Source organism: Bubalus bubalis, chromosome 3 (genome assembly GCF_019923935.1).
Source record: "Bubalus bubalis isolate 160015118507 breed Murrah chromosome 3, NDDB_SH_1, whole genome shotgun sequence".
Lineage (NCBI taxonomy): Eukaryota > Metazoa > Chordata > Mammalia > Artiodactyla > Bovidae > Bubalus > Bubalus bubalis.
The window spans coordinates 20,571,872-20,586,538 of NC_059159.1; the positions used below are offsets into that span (position 1 = coordinate 20,571,872).

Consider the following 14,667-nt stretch of genomic DNA (forward strand, 5'->3'; position numbering starts at 1 on the left):
ACAGCACAATACTGGCAGTACCTAGATAAATGAAACAGAATTTAGAGCCCAGAAATAAACGCACACAAAAATGGACAACTAATATTCAACAGAGGAGTAAGGACACACAATGGAGAAATGATAGTCTCTTCGATAGATATTGTTGGGAAAATTGTACAGCCACATGCAAAAGAACGAAGCTAAACCAGTCTCACACCATACACAAAACTCAACTCGAAATGGATTAAAGACGTGAATGTTAGACCTGAAACCATAAAACGCCTAGAAGAAAACATAGGCAATATGCTCTTTGATAAGTCTTAGCGATATCTTTCCAGCTATAGCTCCTTAGGCAAGGGAAACAAAAGCAAAAATAAACAAATGAGGGAATTTCCTGGCTGTCCTTTGGTTAGGGCTCTTTCACTGCTGTGTGGGTTCAACCCCTGGTTGAGGAACTAAGATCCCGAAAGCTGTTATGGCATGGCCAAAAAAATAAAAATTTGGACTTCCCTGGTGAACCAGTGGTTAGGACTCTGTGCTTCCAATACAGGGGCCTGAGTTTGATCCCTGGTCGAGGAACTAGATTCCACATGCTACAACTAAAGATCTTGCATGCTGCAACTAAGACCTGGCACAGCCAAGTAAATAAATATGTATAAATTTAAAAAATAAAGAAAAATTAAAAAAAGAAAAACAAATGAAACTGCAACAAACTAAAAACTTCCACACAGCAAAGAAAACCATCAACAAAATGAAAAGACAACTGACAACCTACAGAATGGCAGACTACATTTGCAAATGATATATCCAAGGGGTTAATATCCAGAATACAGAAAGAACTCATATAGCTCAACAATAACAAAAACAAGCAATCCAATCAAATTCCCTGGTGGTCCAAAGATTAGGACTCCGAACTTCCACTGCAGGGGGCCTGGGTTCAATCCCTGGTCAGGAAATTAAGATCTCTTAAGCTGAGTGGCATGACCAATAAATTAATTAATTAATTAAGAGTAGAGAAGATGAACGGAGAAGGCACTGGCACCCCACTCCAGTACTCTTGCCTGGAAAATCCCATGGATGGAGGAGCGTGGTAGGCTGCAGTCCATGGGGTCGCTAAGAGAGCGACTTCACTTTCACTTTTCACTTTCACGCATTGGAGAAGGAAATGGCAACCCACTCCAGTGTTCTTGCCTGGAGAATCCCAGGGACGGCGGAGCCTGGTGGGCTGCCATCTCTGGGGTCGCACAGAGTTGGACATGACTGAAGTGACGCAGCAGCAGCAGCAGAGAAGATGAACAGACTTTTTTCCAAAGAAGATATACTTACTGATGACCAACTGGCCTGTGGAAAGATGTTCAACATCACTAACTTTTCGGGGAGTGCGAATTGGAATCACAATGAAATATCACCTCATGCCTGTTAGAGTGGTTATATCAAGAAGGCAAAAAATAACAAGTGTTGGCAAGGATGTGGAGAAAAGGGAACCCTCATACACTGTTCGGAGAGGGCAATGGCACCCCACTCCAGTACTCTTGCCTGGAAAATCTCATGGACGGAGGAGCCTGGTAGGCTGCAGTCCATGGGGTTGCGAAGCGTCAGACACGACTGAGCGACTTCACTTTCACTTTTCACTTTCATGCATTAAAGAAGGAAATGGCAACCCACTCCAGTGTTCTTGCCTGGAGAATCCCAGGGACGGGGGAGCCTGGTGGGCTGCTGTCTATGGGGTCGCACAGAGTCGAACACGGCTGAAGCAACTTAGCAGCAGCAGCAGCATACACTGTTGGCAGGAATGTAAATTGGTGTAGGCAGGAATATAACTTTTCCACTATAGGAAAAGTTATGGTGTTGCTCAAAAAATTAAGAGCAGAACTAAAATAATAGTCCAGCAATCCTACTTCTGGTTTTTTATCCGAAGAATACAAAAAGACTAATGAAAAAGATATGTGCTCCACTATGTTAATTGTGGCATTACGTACAATAGCTAGTATGTAGAAACATTCTAAGTGCCCATTAATAGATGAATGAATAAAGTAGATATGGTACACATACTCACACACACACTGGAATACCACTTAGCCATAAAAAGATGAAATCTTGCCATGTGTAACATGGATGGGCCTTGAGAGTATTATGCTAAGTGAAATAAATCAGATAGAGAAATACAAATACTCAGTGATTTCCCTCCTATGTAAAATATAAAAAACAAAAAAAGAAACAGAATAAATGAATGAACCAAACAAGAACAAACATGTAGATACAGAGAACAGAGTAGCGATTACCAGAGGGAAGGGCAAAATGGGTAAAGAGCATCAGCTATATGATGATAGATGGAAACTACATTTTTGGTGGTGAGTATGCTATAGGCTGGAGAAGGCAATGGCACCCCACTCCAGTGTTCTTGTCTGGAGAATCCCAGGGACAGGGGAGCCTCCTGGGCTACTGTCTATGGGGTCGTACAGAGTCGGACACAACTGAAGCGACTTAGCAGCAGTAGCAGCAGCAGCAGCATGCTATAGGCTGGGGCTTTCCAGGTGGTGCTACTGGCTGCCTGCCAATACAAGAGACGTAAGAGATCCTGGTTCAGTCCCTGGGTTGGGAAGATTCCCTGCAGGGGAAACCCACTCCAGTATTCTTACCTGGAGAATCCCATGGACGGAGGAGCCTGGTGGGATGCAGTTCATAGGGCCGCAAAGAGTTAAACATGACTGAAGTGACTTTGCACGCATGCATGCTATAGGCTATATAGAAATAGAAATAAAATGCGCACATGAAACAGTTATACACCAATGTTACCTCAATTAAAGGAAAAACCAAACAAATAACCTAGTAGCTTAAAACAATGACAACATTTATTTTGCTTGTGAATGTGTAATTTGGGTAAGGCTCAGCAAAAACGGCTCATTTCTGCTCCATCTGGCCTCCATCTGGCCTCCATCCGGGTGGCTTGAAAGCTGGGGCTGGAATCATTTGGAGTCTGACTGACTCACAGTTGGTGCTTGCTGTCACCTAGGCCTTAGCTAGACTGTTAGCCAGAACACTTTCAGGTGGTTGCTGCATGTTGCATAGGCCTCCTTATAGCATGGTGGCTGAGTTCCAAGGGTGAGTGTTCCAAGAGAAAGAGTCAGGTGGACACTGTATTGCCGTTTAATTTTTTAAAATATTTATTTACTTATTTGGCTGTGCCAGGGCTTAGTTTTCTGTCAGCATGTAGGATCATCTTAGTCGCAGTTTGCAGGATTTTTAGTTGTGGTTCACGAACTCTTAGCTGTGGTATATGGGATCTAGTTGCCTGACCAGGGATTGAACCCAGACCTCTTGCATTGGGAGCACAGAGTCTTAGCCACTGGACCACCAGGGTAGTCCTGTATCACCTTTTATGACCTAACCTCAGAAGTCAGGCAGCATCATAACCATTGTATTCTATGTGGAATGAGACTCTACATTTATTACAGATGCAAGAAGTGTTAAAGAATTTGCAGATATGTTTATAAAGATATGTCCATCCACCATGGACTTGAATGGGCTGGACTTCTGCACTCTGCCCTTATTTATTTGATGGGTGGAGGGTGCAGGCATCAGGTTTTCTCCTCCTTTAGGTCCTTCCTTCCTTGGAGATCCAAAAGGAAGTTTTATCCTTGATATGAAGTCAAGGAAGAGAAGCTATTCAGGCTCTCCAATTGAACACACTTGGGTTTGAATCTGACTGTCATTTACCAGCCCTTTGTTCTTGGGTAAGTCACTTAACCTTGGGGTAAGCCTCATTTTTCTCATTTGTAAAATCAGAGTATCATGGAGCTATTTTAAGGATGAAATGAGTTAATAGATGAGTTGCATAATACAAGCTCAGAAGCAGTAACTAGCACATAGTAAACACTCCACGTGTTAGCTATTGCTAATATGATTATTCAACACCTGTTGATTAATATTTCATTAACTCAGGCTTAGGTGAGTTCTAGGCTAGATGCTAGAATTACGAAAGTGAGTATGAAGGGGTTTAGGCCTCCAGAAACCAAAAGCTTAGAGGAGATGTTTTCAAGCTTATGGACAAAGGAGGCAGCCAGGTCTGATTCTCATTCTGAGTTTGCATGTAGTCTCTATCTGTGGGACCTTGGACCAGTCTTTCAACTTTCTCTGCCATAGGTGCCTAGCTGAAAATGAGAAATGCAACAGTACCCACTTCACTGGGTTTTGGTGAGGGTCAAATGAGATAATCTATGTAAAAAGCTTAGCACAGTTCCTGGAAAATGGTGATTGTTTTATAAAAGTTAATTATTAATTTTATTTACCAGGAAGTAGGCTAACAAATGGATTCATTGGAGTCCAAGGTGGAGAATGCTAAACTAGATGGGGAAATAACCTGTTAAAGGAATCCAGGAGAAGAGATTAACTTTGCCAGGAAGAATCTCGGAAAGCCCAGAGGAGGTGGTGCTGGAACTGGACTTTGAAGAATGAATAAGAGTTTTCCAGTAGGGAATGAGGAAAGAGAAGATATTCCAGTTGGAGGCAAGGAGATTTCAGAGGTGTAAAGTTACAGAAGGTGTTTGGAGGAGGGTAATAAATTCAGCGTGGGAGCTTCAGGTGTTTAAGATGGAGGGGATGAGATTGGAAAAGGGAGTTCAGGTCAAAGCATTGGCTCAGGTGAGAGAAACTTCTGTCTTCAAGCCATGGGGGGCTCTGTGGTATGGAGAAAGGCCAGTGGCTGTACTGGAGAGAGGTTTCATAGGTGGAACAGATAGATTCAGGGGTAGATTTTCTGTGTGAATTGAGAGGAGGGCAGTGAGGGAAACAAAGGTCAGCAGAGGAGTCCAGAAGGAGGGCAGGGTTCAGGTGGATGGAACAAAGTTGTGAGATGTAGATTCTAAAAACCTGGCTCTGGGGACTTCCCTAATGGTCCAGTGGCTAAAACGCTGCACTTTCAGTGTAGGGGGCTCAGGTTTGACCCCTGGTCGAGGAACTAGATCCCACATGCCACAACTGAAGAGCTCACATGCCGCAACTGAGGGAAAAAAAGACCTTGCCATGAAGACCCAGGGCAGCCCAAAAAAGAAATAATAAATACTTTAAAAATAATAAATAAAATACATAATAAAAACCTGGCTCTGAACCCACCTGGTATACCTCTGAGTATCTGTGATCTTGAGATGATCATACTATTTCTATCATAATTTCCTATCAATGGATAATATAGCCTCTATCTGCCACATATAATTGTTGTGAGAAACAAGAGTGTATCAGTAAGAAATATATAAATATCAGCCCCTATGTTACTAAGGAGGTAGTCAACTGCATGGGAAAGCATAGCTGAAGCAGAGTTTAGGTGAGGTAGAAGGTGGAGGATCTGCCCTGAAGGGAAGATTAAGATAATTGCAGTCACACACACACACACTACAGACAAATATAGCAATTTCCAAGCTGGGCTGGGTCTATGGGAGAGCAATAGGAAACTCACAGCCCCACCAGGAAAGACCCTACCATTTACCCTATAGATGCTCTCACCTCTTTATTTGCATATATGGCGGTCCAAAGGTCTAAACTAGGGAACCAGGAGAATTTGCGAGTAAAATGTCATGCTGTGTATTTCTGGGACTAGAATCCATAGTCTCCAACAAACTCAGATTCCCCAAAGGTTAGGAGTCATTGATTTTCCCACCAGAAATTAATAACAATAGCTATCCTTGGCGAGAAGGATTGGTGGGGGAAGGGGGCATATTTTCAGTTTTAATTTTTGTGTTTTCTGAACTGTCTGAATTTTCTAACCACAAACATGTGTTAGTTTCATTGAAAAAGCTGTCATCAAGGTTTATTTGGGTGTTGAGATAACAGGCCCTTTTTAGATTTCATCTTTAATACCTCTTTGTACTAAACAAACACAACCAAACACTAATAGCTGTTATTTTTTAAAACCCTAATAGTCTTACACACACACACACACTATAATGCAAAGAACATCTATTATGTAAGGTGAAATGTCTACATTTCCTATAAACTACTGGTTAATGCAGTAAAACTTGCATTTGAAGTAGATGAGGCAAAAAAGAAAAAGGCACGCAATTTCAAGTATTTCAACTCAGACGCATAAAAACAATGTGTATACGTGTCATCCTTCATTGGTACTGTCTCTTTATTCCCTTGAACCGGCCAATGTGCGAGCCGTTGGCCTTTGATGCTTGAAGCGACGGAACGAAGGGCAGGGTTAAATCCACTACCTTCTCCCCACGCACTCTAGTAATTACTCTATTTCCACGTCATGTTTCCGGGTGTGTGTGTCCCGACTCACGCAGAAACTGAAGTTCAAAGCAGGCGGGAGTCACCCATGTTCTTTTTGCTGTCCCCAGAAACCCATTTCGGGCGTTGGGCCCCTAGAGGATCTGGCGACACCTGGGGACTGTCTAACTGGCTGATTCCCACGTGGTAAGTGCTCCCAACCTTGCCCCCACGTGGTGCCAAGGGCCGGGAAGACGGAGAGCAAGCAGAAGGGAGCCGCATCAGGGGCATTTAAAGTGGCTTGACGTCACGCACTGCCAGGAACTCAGCTGAGTTTTCAGCAGGACATTCCAGTCATCTTCCCTCCCTCCCCCCGGGCTCCTCTGCCCAGGGCCTCGGTTCTTCCTTAGTTGTTGCGGAGGGAGGAGTCCTAAGAGTCGGAACAGCCAGAACGGGGGCGTTCCCAGCGTTGTATTGGCTCCGCCCTTTCTCCCAGAGGCTCTCTTCATTGGCCAGTGAGTGGGGCTTCGGATGTAGAGTAAGCTCAGCAGGGCCTCTGGGTGGCCGAGAAAACTGGTCATGTTATGAATTATACATGAGCGGCGTGCCCAGGCCAAGCCGGGGCTGGGCGGGGATTGGCTGGAGGGGCTGTAATTCAGCGGTTTCCGGAGCTGCGGCGGCGTAGACGGGGAGGGGGAGCCTGGGGTTCCGACGTCGCCGCTGAGGGAGAGAGCCCGAACCGGATCCCTGACGAGCACCCCAGCTTCGCGCTCTCCCCACTTCTGCCAAGGGAGACTCCGCGGCCTGAGGGAGTTCCGCGGCCCGCACCCCGGCGCAAACGCAGCCCCGGCCAGTCGGGCCTCAGCCCGAGCAGCAGGTGAAGGGGGTTAAGGGTGGGGCTGCCCCCCGACGGCCTTCAGGCCTGGGCATCCCGGGGGAGGAGGGGCGCGCTGGGAGCTTCTGGGGTGTTTGGGGGAGTAGTGAATGGAAACTTCAGTGGGGTCTGGGGGATACGAGGAGACACGGAGGGTCTCTCTGAAGGGACAGTTCCCCGGGATGACAGGAGCCGACCTCTGAAGGGACGGGGTGCGCTGGAAGGAAGTTTCGTTCTTTGGAAAAAGGGGAGACGCAGAGGAAGAGAGAGAATGGACTGGAGCGGGAGGACCGTGGGGCGAGGGTACTCTAGGGTGGGGGGGGGGCAGGAGCGAGGGACAGCCCCCCGACTTCCTGCTCCCTGGGGCTCTGGGGACGTTCCGGCCACGGGAGCGACTGTCACGCCGGCGGAGATCACGGAGTGGGGTGGTTGGCAAGCGCCTCCTCGCCGCCCCCCGGCGGGGCCCGGCGTCTCCCGGCTGAGCCATTTCCTCCGCCTTGCCCTGTTCCTGCTCCTTTAGGAGCCAGCTGTGCCCCCCTGGAGGAGGTAGGAATAGGTGTCTTCCCTTTACAGCCTTGCGGGCTGTTTGGTTATGGGTAGGATTATTGCATAAGATTCAAGTTTCCTGTAGGGAAATTGACAGTCTTGTACTCTTTCTAAACTCCCCCCAGCCTTTTTCTGGGGGTAAAGTCGTGTTTCCCTTCTCCCTCTTCCAAAAAAAAAATCAAAATAAAACCCCCATCAACCGAGCTCTAAAGAGAAATAAACCTTTTTCCTCCTTGACATTGTTCTTTTATAACCACCTGGTAAACTTGGCCAGAAGATAAATAATTGAGCCCTTGCGTTTACTGGATTGTGGTGTTGCTTAATTGCATAGGACAGAATGAACCAATCCAGAGTGGGAGTTCTCTGTCTCAGAGCCAAGATCTTGGGTAAATGCAGAGAGGGAAACAAAGACAGGCTGGCCTTGGCAAAGCCATGTGTGCAAACTTTACCTGTGTTTGGGGGTGTGGTTGCACTTCAGTTAGCTTAATTCAAACCGTCACCTGAGTGGTTTTTTCCATGTTTAGTCCACATCTTTCTATGTTATATCAAGTGGATGCATGGTATTGACACACTTATTCTTATTAAAAATGTATATAACGTGTCCCTGCTGGTTGGTTAAATAAATAAAGGGCATATTTATTCTATGTGTGGGTTGTAGTTTTTTGGCTGGCTGAGCTGATACAGCATTGGTTTAAATAAATCAGAACCGTAAATTATCTCAATCTTCTATATGTGCATTTAGACTGTTAGGACTTGATTTAGCCAATTTTATGTTTTATATTAAATGTATGTATTCCCTGAGTCAGCACATTTATTTCCTTATTACATGTGCCAGGCTGAGCTACTAGTAGAATTTTTGCAGTGACATTTGCACAGTGGGATGGAGGAAAGAAGTCTTTAATACAAAAAAAATAAAGAAATTGTAGATGCTAGAGGCTTTTTCTGTGTGTATTTATTATTTATTTATGGCTGCATAGGGTCTTAGTTGTGGTGCGTGGGTTCAGTTGCCCCAAGGCATGTGGGATCTTAGTTCCCCCACCAGGGATTGAACCTGACTCCCCTGTATTGAATGCGTAGATTCTTAACCACTGGACCACAAGGGGAGTCCCTGAGGCTTGACCTTAATCTCTGTATTTGCTAGCATATCTACCACAAAGAACCACTAGAAAATTCATAAATCTTCTATCTTTATATGTCGTTCTTTTGGGAAGAATAGCCATCTAGAAATATGCATAATTATGACTTGACCCACAAAGGGTAGATAGTTCATGTAACTTTAACTCTGTTTTGAAGATAAGGAAATTGAGGTGTGAGGAACAAGACATTTGCCCCGGGGCAGCAACATACCATAGTGGTGGAGCTTGTACCTTCTGTATATTTTGTTTGCTTTTGACTATCTATGCTTAAGTATTAGGTCGTAATTTAGAGTGACTGTAGGCCCTACTGGGAAAAGTGTCAGTGAAATTCTAACATATACCTAGACAATGAAATACCATCAATATCCTATAAGACTCCAAAGGAGATATTTAAAATAAACAGGTGAGTCCCATTTAGGTTATTACAGAATATTGAGCAGCATTACCTGTGCTATACAAAAGGTCCTTTTTGATTATCTGTTGTAAGATAGCAGTGTGTACATGTCAATCCCAAACTCTCAATCTCCTTCCCCTCAGGTAACTAACTTTTTAGTCTGCATAATTTACCATCAGAATTTAGCTATTTGCTAATGGAAAGAGAGATTTACTGAGGCAGGTTTGTAGGTGAAGGACAGTCATGACCTAAATGTCATTTAAACCAAAGTGTCTTGTGGCTTGATCGGTGGTCATTTGTATCTCCAAATACCAATTGCTCTTTCCTCCTGCCTCTGCACGTCATGACTTTCAGATGGTGAGATGGGGCAGAGGTGGTGGCCATCATTCCAGAGGCCGAGTCCAGCACCTTTTAACTTTATGGCTTTCTCAGAGGTTATATACAGATCAACAAATATTTACTTTTTACACCTTTGTGAAAGTTGCTATGAGGAACAAGATGCCTTGTTGACAGACCTTGCAGTCTACTGTGACAACTTCATAAATTTCTTATCCATGTAATGCAACTTGATTTCCTCAAAGAGATGGTGAGACTGTAAGCCCATGCTGTCCAGCAAGGTAGCTGTTATAGATATATAACATAGATATATAGATATGCACAGATATAGAACATTTCCATTATCATAGAGTGGAATGCTTCGCTGTTGGACAGTGCTTCACTAAGCACTACAGGTCTTCAGAAGGAGGAGAGGTTATGAGTCTTGCAGTTGTCTAGAAGTCTTCTTGCCAGAGGAGAGATTTGATCTGAGACCCACATAATGGTTGGCATTTAACTGATGTAAAGAATTCGGGGCGAGGAGGTATGGTGATATGGCACAGACCCAATTCTAGTAGATTAGCAAAGTAAATAGAGGAGTAAGAGGTCTTGAATGCAAGGTCAAGGAGTTTAAAGATTTTTGAAGCCAAATATTGATGTTTAATTATGGAGTGCCTACTACATGCCTGACGTTGGTTAATTTGTATAAAGTAAATGGGTATGTGTGGCTTCCACCCCAGGGAAGTTGTCATTGAAGATGACCATATAAACTGGACCAGCACCCAAAAAGAGGGGTCCTGACTTTGCAGATTTGTGTGGTTAAGTGCGAAGTGGGTTTGTTTTCTTTTTTTTTTTAATGAGGATTTTAACTGGCTACACATGTCCACTCACATTTTCTGTCTTCCGTATTTAAAAAAATTTTACCTTAACTTTTGGGTCATGTGTGACAACTAGCCAAAGAACACTTGAAGGACATGTCCAGATCCTGGAGAACTCCTGGTGTCCTGGAGCAGCCTTGGTGAGGTCCAGCAGAATGACATCCCTGGGCTACCTCAATCTGTGATGGTTAGGGTGAAATTAATATTGTGGTTACACACTTGTTGCAAGGAACCTTGGGTTACAGTGGGGCCCTTTTGTCAGGATGGTTTTATGGTACTTCGGTAGTGAGTTGTTTGAAATATCTCCAGATTTTGAAAGGAATAGCATATGCAAGAAAGGATTTCTATTATGTTCAGTTTTCCTATATCATATTATTAATATCACAACTCTAGTTCAGATCAACAAGCATGTTATGTAATGAGAGTCGGTTATCATGCTAGGCAGGATCCAAGGATAATGCAATATGGTCCCTGTTTCATGGAACCGGAAGTGGTATTATAGGGGCCAGGGTATGTGCTTCGTCAGTAGGGACTTAGGAGTGGGAAGATGACAGCACAGTGGTTCAAAGGTCAGACTCTGGAGTCCAACACATTCTGGAATTGGATCCTATATCTGCCACTTCTTTGTCAGAATCTGAACCTCAGTTTTCTTATCTTGGAAAGGAGAGGCTAACAGTGTATATCTCCTAGTGCTATTGAAGACTCCAGGAGATGATGCTGGTAAAATACTTAGCATAATGCCTGGTGTAGTAAGAACTTGATAAATCTAAGTTTTTATTAAATGTCTAAGAAAAGAAATTAATTTTTTTAGGGATGAGAGAGAAAGGCTTTATTATAGAAGGGTATTCACATGGGAACACATGATTAGGGTTTTATAGGATGATTAGGAATTCTCCCAACAAAGTTGAGTTGGTGAATAGCTGTATTCAAGGCTGAGGGAACATGAGCGTGCAAAGACTTAAAACAGTGTAGTGTGTTCAGGGAGCTATAAGTGGAAGTTCTTAATTTAGGAGAACTGAGGAGAAAGGAAGCTGACTCTCAGCCCTTCTGTTAATAATTGGGTTCAGCTGTTATTAAGTTGTTTTTTTCTTGTTTATAAAAGTAATGCATGCTCTTGTAAAGAAATTTAAATTTGTCGAAATAGAAACTATAATTTTTTATACGTGTCTTATTTGGTGTGTGTTTCTCCAGCTATTTTGCAGCTGCTTCTACCTACCGATTTATCTTGGACAAATGTATTGCAAATTCCTTTCTAATAGCCTAATAAAAAAGTAATAAAAAGGCAGACCTGCCCCCAAAATAAAGTTTAGATTGCCTAGTTTCCTTTCTGCTAAAACCTCCCCCCTCCATCCTTAAGAATAAATGACTTTCCTAATCACTGAACTTTCCCCTGACCTTTGACTTTTTAACTATATCAAACACGAGCTTTCCTAAGGTAACTGTTACTGTAGTGTTGAAATGTTTGGGTGAGGTGAGTTTGAGGATTTCATGATCCACAGCTGTGATAGGAGTCAAAAGAATGGCAATGAGCTCAAACTTCCTGGGCTTTCACCCCAGATCCAACACCCCTTAGATCTTGGGTCAGTTGCTTAACTTCTCCCGGTTTCACTTTCTCTGTCCAGAAAGTGCAGATACCAGATCCAATTGTAAGGGATTTGTGAGGATTGAGCAAGATAAGGTATGTGAAGTACTTTGCACAGAACCTGGGAGATAGCTAAAAGTGGAGTGCTAATAATTGCTATTATTAAAAACCACAGTATCTAACTATAAAGTCACACCAGTTATGATTTGCGGTAGCCTTTCATGACCCAAAGGAAAGAAGGAGTAATCAGGAGCTTCTAACCTAATAGGAAAAAAACTAAATGAATAGGGAGCAGGGGGATTTACACTGTGGTGGAGGAGACAGAGGCTATCACGCAAAAGGAACAGGGCATGTTTACACGGATGCCTTTGTCAGACGTATGTGTCTCTACATCTTCTGATGGTGGCCCATTTATTTGAAGTAATATTCAACACATTAGATTTTTATGGCCACTTAGGAATGTAAACAGTCCCTTGGAGTTCTTCTTGATACAAAAAGTACAGATAATACGAAAGGTTTGAGGGGTAGGGGACTCAAGCAAGGAAGGTGGGCCAGCACACAGCTTGGGGGTGAGGTCACAGCTTGGGGGTGAGGCTGCACCCTAAGTAGAGTGAATAATCGTATGAGGCCAGGAAGGGATTTGTTCTTTCACATCTGTGCTATGTGAGTGCGTGTGTTTTCATTGGAGAAGTCGAGCTTTACTTTCCTGTCCTGTAACTTTCCTTTGCAAACGAAAACTCAAAACAGCCTTGTGGTTTAAGAACAGCCACTCAGCACCTCCATGAAACAGATTCTCTTGCACCAGCTCTCCGGTTTGGGGTCAGAGAAGGCCGAAGAGAAAAGGCCTGCCACTGTTTCTTGGCTGAATGTGGGGCGGGAGGAAGCCAGCAGAGTTTGAAAGAGAAAGTAAACCTTCTGGTAAATAAATGGCTTCCCTATTGTGGAGGAGGAGTGCAAATTATTAGGGGGATGTTTGGGTAGTTTTTGTAGAAGCCATTTCTGAAAACTGATTGAGATGATTGAGGGTGAGCCCGATTTAGGGAAATCCTGCCTGGCCTGCTGTGAACCCACTGTTATTCCCACTTTGTTGATTGATTTTATTCGTTTGTGGCAGCCTGACTTCCCGTTCTTGTTAGAATTGGAGGATCTGAGTGTGACTTTGAGCACCTGCTTAGTAAAAACTTCTTGAAATGCTTGTTTTTTGCTTCTTTTCTAATGTTCATTTTGTCTTTACTTTTAAGCAAACACTTTTTCTGACAGAAGCTAAAATCATGAGACTTTCCCTTTGTTCTTTCCTCCCCCTCCCACCTCCAGTCCACCCAAATGTCATCCTCAAAACCTCAAAACCCAGATGTTAGCTGTGTAATTACCTCTCCTCTAAACCAAGCAAAGTGCAATCTTGCATTGAGTTGGCATTAAAATCGTCAGCCTTTGAATTTCTTTCTACTTGTGGTTTAGATACGATAAATATTTAATCTCAGACTGAATTTGCCTGACAAATCAGTCTTGTATTTGGGCCTTTTTTTATCAATAGGTTTAGAGAAAGCAAATTTATTGAAACATTAACCAAAATAAAATGTAATTAGAGTGGTCACTGTCTTATGCATTGGAGCAGGTGGAATAATCAAAGCCAAATCTCAATATTTATTCTTTTTTATTATCTCATATTTAATTTGAACATGCATATATATCAATATTTATTCTTAATTCCGTGTGTTATTACCCTTTCCACTCGAGTACGTAAATAAGTAGATAGAAGCACCTGGGACGCTTTAGGGGCTTGATTACGATGTTGAATCCTAGGTTCATGGAGCCGTCTAAGATTCCTGTTTCTCAAGTGTACTTGCGGTGCTGGATGTTAATAGGGTGGGAGTGGCAAGGGCAGGCTGTCCCTACAGGGGGAAAGGGGTGGGGGATAGGTGAACTCTGTACTTCCCACTTAATTTTAATTTGAACCTAAAATGGCTCTTAAAAGTAATTTATTAATTTCAAAACAATCCTGCAGAAATGACTGTGTCCTGGGTCAGAAGTGCCCTCTATACAGCTGTGTGATTCCAATGACTTCTACCACTGGATTCCCTAAACTTGGCAAAGAGAGTGACTTTCTTTTACCATTATCTCCCAAGTAATGGAGAATGCGACTAGAAGTGGGGCATCCAGAAAACCCGTATAGTCTCTGGATGAACCTGCTTCCCCTTTCCTTAGGAGAGATGAATGCTAGTCTGAACTACAGATTTTCAGCAAGAATGTATCAGTTTTGTTTTTCAGTTCCAAGCTAGTTTTTTTTATTTTAGGGGGGAGGGGAAGTTTAATCTGTACAGTAAATGGAAAGCCTCCCCTTCATCTTATCCTCTGAACTTTCTCTCCCAGGGACGCTAGGTACCTATTTCTTTATCTTTCCAGAATGATCATGTGTGATATATAGGCAAACATGTTATTCTTTCTCTTTTTTTCTTCCTTCCACAGACAGTAGCAAATTATACCTGTAACTCAGTATCTTTTTGAAGACACTTTGTTTATCTTAGAAGATACTCCGTGTGAATATGTTTGGCACCCCACTCCAGTACTCTTGCCTGGAAAATCCCATGGATGGAGGAGCCTGGTGGGCTGCAGTCCATGGGGTCCCTAAGAGTGGGACACGACTGAGCGACTTCACTTTCACTTTTTCACTTTCCTGCATTGGAGAAGGAAATGGCAACCCACTCCAGTGTTCTTGCCTGGAGAATCCCAGGGACGGGGGAGCCTGGTGGGCTGTC

At 43.4% G+C, this 14,667-nt stretch overlaps 1 protein-coding gene across 4 annotated transcripts in view; it reads left to right on the forward strand.

Moving 5' to 3' along the window:
- Nucleotides 1-6,745: 6,745 nt before the first annotated feature.
- The window catches only part of STAT3 (signal transducer and activator of transcription 3), a 75,572-nt gene continuing 67,650 nt past the window's right edge, over nucleotides 6,746-14,667 (forward strand). For 3 of the 4 annotated variants that reach the window (XM_025280126.3, XM_006055750.4, XM_006055751.4), the window contains exon 1: nucleotides 6,746-7,063. The gene's annotated coding sequence lies outside the window, so the exon portion shown is untranslated. The remainder of the gene's footprint in view (nucleotides 7,064-14,667) is intronic. The other variant, XM_025280125.3, reaches the window with a different exon arrangement.